The sequence below is a fragment of the Lichenostomus cassidix genome, chromosome 4 (assembly GCF_008360975.1).
Source record: "Lichenostomus cassidix isolate B80296 chromosome 4, HeHo_3.0, whole genome shotgun sequence".
NCBI lineage: Eukaryota > Metazoa > Chordata > Aves > Passeriformes > Meliphagidae > Lichenostomus > Lichenostomus cassidix.
In genome coordinates this window covers 1,111,164-1,118,410 of record NC_139484.1, presented here as the reverse complement: position 1 = coordinate 1,118,410, position 7,247 = coordinate 1,111,164, and positions in this window count along the sequence as shown.

Here is a 7,247-nt window from a genome sequence, read left to right as displayed (position 1 = left end):
CCCGTCCACCCGCGCCGAGCCTGGGAAGTAGCGCCCTGGGATCCGCTGGTATCCCATCGAGCTTGCGGGAGCTGCTTGCGGCCGGGCAACCGGGAGACGGAAACCGTCTCTGTCGCTGCGGGGTCCTCTCCTCCCTGTGACTTAGGAGAGGTCGCTCATCCGCGCAGTTCAAGTCTAGGCAGGGATCAGGTTTCATACCCTGCTAAGGGTCACAGCATATTCTGAGTTGGAAGGGACCCACAAGGATCATCACCAAGTCCAACTCCTGGCCTTGCACAGGACGTCCCCAAGAGTCACACCATGTGCCTGAAAGCATTATCACAACACTTCTTGAATCTGTCAGGCTGGTGCTGTGACCACTTCCTTGGGGAGCCTCTTCCAGTGCCCAACCACCCTCTGGGGGAAGTATTCTTTTCTTCATCTCCAACCTAAACTTCCCCAACACAATTTTGGGCCATTCCCTTGGGTCCTGTCGCTGGTCACTACAGAGATCAGTGCCTGCCCCTCTTCTTCCTCATGAGGAATCTGTAACTGCTATGAGGTCTCCCCTCAGTCTCCTCCAGGTTGAACAGACCAAGTGACCTCAGCCATTCCTCATACTGCTTCCCCTCAGGGCCCTTCACCATCTTCACAGCCCTCCAGGAAGGGTCAAGAATCACCCGAGGAGGTGAAGCCATGCTCTGGCTGGAGCCAGCCACAGCCTTCTCTGTGCCGCCTCATGGCTCTGGCACCTCCAGGTGGGAGCAGCAGTGGTGTGTGACTAAAGCAAGTGACAGCAATGTTCTGTACTGCAAGTTACTGATCAGTCAGCTTCAGGCTGCTGCATGGCTTCCTCATCTCTCTCTGTGTTCTGGGTAGTGGGACTTGAACATTCACAAAGAAGGCTGTCACAGAGCCACCCTTGAGTCCCCTGCCCTCACTTGATCAGGTTGACGGAGCCAGGCCAAGTTTGTAGGTGCAGAAGTACAGTTTTGTAACCACCCAAATACAGCAACACAGTGTCTGCTCCCAGCTTGAAGCATCATGGGCTGCAGCCCCCTGCTTTTTGGACGTGATTGAGCAGATCTACAACCTGCACTGCCTTCACTCACGGGATGAGTGCACCTCCTAACTGGTAACCTGCCAGGTGCCACCTACCAGAGTGTGCATCCCAGAACCCCGGAGTGCATGGAACGGAACAGCAAAGTCTACTTAAGAGCACTACTGTTGCATTCTGGGTGCTAACGGAGGCTGTCCAAGTGCCAGACCTGAGCTAGTCAGAAGCAAAAGTCACCTGACTGGTTCCCAGTGTGAACAGCCAGGCTCTCCACATCACCCGAATTGCTCTACACATCTTCTCCTGCAGATTTGATGCATCTGTAGTTATTCCAGCAATGTTCACAAGTGCTGTCAGTGTAGATGCAGCCACAGAGTGCACTCCACAGGTTTGTGAAGCTGCATCTTCCACAACTTGAGAAACGATTGTAACCTGGAAGGTAGCAGCTAAACAGAGACCATCTCCATGATGATTATTACAACCTTCATTCCTTTGTCTTTTATTACAGTTATCCTTTAATATTTTTTTGAAGTTAAAAATTATTAGTTTTGACATTCCAAAAGATTGTGTCACTTTTTTCTGCCAAAACTACTCAGAAGAATAAATTCCCAGAAAATCTTGATTTTCCTAGTGTAGGATTTCTCAACTAATCACAAATTTACTGATATATTTTCCCACTCCTTTTTGTCATCTCCTATCATAAATGAAAACCCAGTCCCTGAGCTTTGCTAAACACTTTTCTCTCCTTTCAGGGAGACAGCTTTAACTTTCAAATATGTGCAGCAGCAAATTATACTTAATTGTGGTAATTTAGCCACCTATACTCTTCCACCTGCCGTGCCTCAGCTCCTGCCCCCTTCTCCCCGAGCTGCTCTAGATAATGCAATGCCCTTCATATAGTGAGGAGTGTAGGTCAGGGTGGGAAGGGAGCTACGCTCCCCCGTTCCCATTTTTCTTCCTTTTGCCTCCCCTGCAAAGTACACAAACAAAACCACACATGGACAATTAGTGGGGAAGAAAAATGGGGAAGAAGGCCCTTAGGAAGAAGTCAGGTATTTGGGAAGAGAGGTGAGGATGTTTCAGCACCTTCGACACAATCTCTTGTAACCAGACTAAAATTGATGAGTAAGATCTGGTTTGATGGAGAAAGAAGAAAAACACAACCTCCGTCCAAATCTCCTTGATCTTTGGTCATCTAGCAAAATAAAACAGCACCATGCCAGGGGTGGGGTGTTGAGATATTTGGGTGGTATCAGAAAAGACTAGTGTGATACCACTTGTCTTTACTTCAACAGGCAGAATAATTGAAAAAAAAAAACCCAACCCAAAACTCTTGCCTAAATTAAAAGACAAAAGTCTCTAAATTTCTTTCTGAATTTTCTGAAATCCTGACAGCAGAGGAGAAGATTATGGGGAAAAAAACCCAACCAACCAAACCAAAAACCCCAAAATCAAAACAAAACTCCACCCAACAACAACCACCAAACTAAACCAAACTAAACCAAACCAAACCAACCCCACCCCTAAAAATACCCCAGCCAAAACAGGAAAGAGGACTTTTCAAGTTAACATGAAGGTGGTCATGAACACTCAAAATCATAACAGTCCATACAGAGCCCAAATATGAAGACCTTAAATTGAAAGCAACCAGTGGCATAAAGAAGTTCATGACAGAGGTTACTGATGTGCTGAACATATGGTCAAATACACACTAAAGCAAGAAATCCCCTCTCAGCCAGTACCAACTACCAACTGTAGAGACAACTAATTATTAACATGCTTATGAAGTTAGTAAAGAACAGTTTAATTACAGATTTTTGTCAAATCTCTCAGGCGACGTGTTTCAATTTTGTTGCTTAATTGTGCAAACATAACTTTAATTAATATTCTTTAGATGGCTCTATGTTAAACAAGAAATTGAAACACCAGAAGAGCAACTCTAAATGATAATATTAGCTGTGCAGCAATTATGCTAATAGGCATTGCTGCACATGTATCAACACTGTAAATCTTCCCAAAGTTTGGGAAATGAAAGTAATTAAATAGAGTTGTTTGTGGTTGCTCCATCAGACATATGGCAGTCATTTGGGTTCGAGAACGTAAGAGAGGGTTGAGAACTTGGTTTGTGTTCAGATCTTAGGATGTGTTTGTCTTTTTTTTTTTTAGTTTGCAATGCTAAAGCAAGATACTACCTGTCGCTGTTGAGCAGCTAGCAGAGTAATGAAGGCACCAGTTCTCAGTGGCAAGAAGGAATGACCTTTATTGTTTTGATTTCATCACATATATGGAGTTCTCAAAAGTCACGCAGATTGGTCAGTCAGAAGCCTTCCCCCAGGCCTGATTGGCCAGGCCTGCACTGTCCAAGTTCTGGGACACTGTTCCAACAACATCCAAACTTTATCTTTATTTATAAAACACAAGAAAATTTCTCATGGGAAAAACCTGTGCTAGCCACAACTACCCATGTGAGATGAGACACTGCCAGTCTTTCTCGTTCCTCACAAGGCTGATGTTGAGCTGGACTATCCCATCAAAAGTAAATACAATTAGATTTATCTCAAAGCCATCACTTCTGTCACTGTCACTTTTCTTCCAGCCTCAGATTAATAGTGCTGTAGGCAAGAGGAGGTGTGTACACACACGCGTGCACACACACACACAGAGGATCAACAGTCAAAGAAGCCATCAAAATCATGCTACATCTGTGAAAAAAAAAAGACAACCAAAAAAATCCCAAAAACCCTCTGCAAAGATCACTGTCATCAGCTTCATCATAACTGATAATGCATTGATTTTCATTATTAAAAAAACCCAGCCTCCACAAAAAAATCAACATATGCAAATGATACTAAACATTAATTTCAGTAGATGCCTTAATGTTGTGGAAACATTTCAGAGTTTACCACATGTGGGTGTATAAATTTTATCCATGTGCTCTTTAAATTTTGAGTACTGTGAAGATGAAGTTGAGATTGTTCAAATTACTGTAACCATCCTGGTAAAATTAACATTTCATAGAAAATAAACAGCACTGACTTCATCTGCCGTGCTTAAACAAATTGTAATGAACATTTGTAAGCCTGCTGTGTGTCTACCTTCAAAAAAAATGGTGACATGTGAAGACCAAAAGCCTTTCAAATTATGCACGGCCACAAACCAGTGAATATTTGGTAACAGCCACATGGCATGCACATAGCATGTCAGACTCTCCCTGTGTCCACTTTAAAATAAGCCCTTGGATCAATACAATTTACCCGTGCAAAAAATTGACCCCATATGGACTCAACTGCTGATACTCATAACAGAAATCCTCGAAGAATGGAGATTCTGTAATACGCAGCAGTCTCACAGAAAAAAACCCAGAAAGAACAAAACTCTTTTAGATTCTATTGCTTTGCTGCTGCGACTGAAAAAGCTCAACCAAAAGGCAAAAATACATATTTTTTTCAGTATGTAAAATACATTTTTATATTAAAAAAAAGTACAAACACTTCATTACACACACAGATCCTTCCCTATTCAAAACTCCAGGTTTTCCTCCCTTTCAGAGACCAGGTTCTGCCCTGGTCTTGTTTCCTTTCATGAAGTTCACTGTTCACCTTAGAGCATTGCAACTAGAAGGAGACAGGGCAAGGAAAGACTCCCTTGGAAAATTAATTTCCTCCATCTATTGGCACTGCAGTAAAGCCACTTGACTTACAGAATCACGGAATTAACTAGTTTGGTGATGAGCGGCACGACGGAACTCACAGCAATCTCAATGTGAGATATAAGCAAGCTTCATTTTATTTCACCAAACGAGAAACTTATATACTGTTACAGATGTTACTAATTATAGTTACACACGTATCTGCAGTTTGTTCTCACATCTACAGGGTTCTCCCCTTCATTCTTTGTTAATCACAAGTTCACTCCTAGCATACTTCTCACGATACTTTCAAAGCATACAGGCACAGCTGCAGCTTCTTGGCACTTTCTCACGAAGCATTCTCAGGGAAGCGAAGTGCTGCGGCCTGTATATGGCCTGCTTAGCTAACACAAGTTTTGCTGGAAAACTGCGTTTTCCCACAGTTCCCCCATTTCGCTTGTGAGAACAGATGTTGTCTGTTATCAGATTGTTTTGTTGTAAGTACTTTTTATTATTACAATTATTATAAATTTACTTAAGGAAATATCACTAGTTATTTAGTTATGTTGCTACGGTCCAGGAACTGCCATTGCTGAAAACATTCACTTCACAGGTAAAGCTTGGAGAACTTTTCCCGGGTAAGGACTCTAAGTTTACCTGGATGAAGGTTTAGCTTTTATAAACTCAATTTGGCAAGTCAAAATTATTTGATCACATTTTGGTGCAGAACACTTGGGACTCATGGCATGTTTCCCAGCTAGTTAGGACTGAGGCTTGGCCAGAGCCTAGGTCTTAAAGTAGGAGGGTTTTCTTAGAACATCTTATAAACAAGCTTTGATTGATATCAATAAGGAGAGTGTCTTAACATGTGACTATTTTTGTAGATAACTATATAAGGTGAGGTGAAATATTTGAAAACAGTGGACATTTTCATTTAACTTTAACTAAGGAAGATAAAACTGCAAAGGCTTTTGTGAACAATAATATAAACTAACAAATTTAAACTTAAAATTGATATTACTGAAAATGAATAAAACTTGATCTTAATAAATTTGATTTAAAACTAACAAATAGGACTTAACTATAGTGGAATTTAAAGTTGATATCACTTTAACAACTTAACTAACAGAATTTAAAACTTAACAGAATTTAAAATTAACACTACTTAATATTACTTAATAGAATTTTAACTTTAACAGAATCTATACTTAACCAAAGGCACTTAACAGGTAACTTAAACTACTTAGTATAACTTTACTCATAGGTTTCATTCACACATCAAAACTCTTAAGAAATCAAAACCACACTCTCAGCAGTTACAGGTTTCATCTACACATTAAAACACTCAAGAAAGTAAAACAACACTTTCAGCAGGCCTGCAATATTCACACATACACACAAACACTATCTTAAGCAACACTTTAGCAAAATTCAGCTTTTGTTCAAGGCTTTAGCAATCAAGGTGTTATTTTTTATCAGGATAATATATTGTTACAATGCTTCTTTATCAGTAAAAAGCTGGAAACAGGTACAAACTATAACTTGTTTGCACTAAATAACAGGGTACTCTGAAAACACATTCACAAATTGCTTTTTGGAGCTTTTGACAAAGGCATCTTTGGATGCAGCTGTGTAGAAGGTGGAGACACTTGGCAATGGGTGTTTCATCCGGCAAAGTGAATAATTAGAGCTCCTGGGGAGAACAGCTGGAGAACGTGTTCAAAGATCTGTATCTGCAGCTAGAGAGCAAAGGGAAGAACTCTTGAAAGTTCTCCATGACTACGAGGAGAAACAACTCCATTCCGGTATCAGACTGTTGTTTCTGTTGGCAACGCTTTTGGTTAGTTTTGGTTCACTGCTGAAGCTGTCAATCATTTCTTCATCCTTGGTGTCTTGGTTTGAAAGACAGGTGTCTGCCAAGAGAGGTTGAACCCTCTCTTAGGACAGAGAACGTGATTTTTTCCCCTCCCTCCGAATCATTTAATTTTTGTAAATCAAGGGCTTTTGGGCAAAGGTATGGGAAAAAAGGAATATCAGTTCTTTACTAGTATCTATAAACAAGCAATAACAATAATAGCAACCCCAACTAGAACCAGAAAACCAATAGCAGATGATTTGTGAGCTGCTGAGCCTTTTCCTGTGTGGTGTAATCACGGTTGCAAGCAGCAGGGGCGCTGTTGAGCTCCCGGCCGGGCAGGGCAGGTGCAATGACTCCCAAGCGGCTGCAGGTGGCGCTGTGGCGCAGGGTCAGGTCAGCCCCAGGCAGCTGTCAATGGCGGACAGGCTGAGAAGCATGGAGGGCAGCGAAAGCAGCTCGGAGCAGCGAGAAAGGAGGGCAGCAGGGGGTAGGAGCTGGCTGTCTCTCCTGGCTAGCCAGCAAGGTTGCAAGGATTTCTGCAGTCACAGCAGACGCCGCGGTCTCGTGCGGCAGAGGGCGGGGGGCAGGCGGCAGAGGCAGCCGGGCTCCCCGGCAACAGCTGCGAGGAAACGCAGCCCGGGGAAATGTGCCCTTCCTAGTGGGAAAAAAGGTTGAATCAAAAAGCTCACCCAGCCAGGAGAAGAGAAAAACAGGGCACAGTTGGA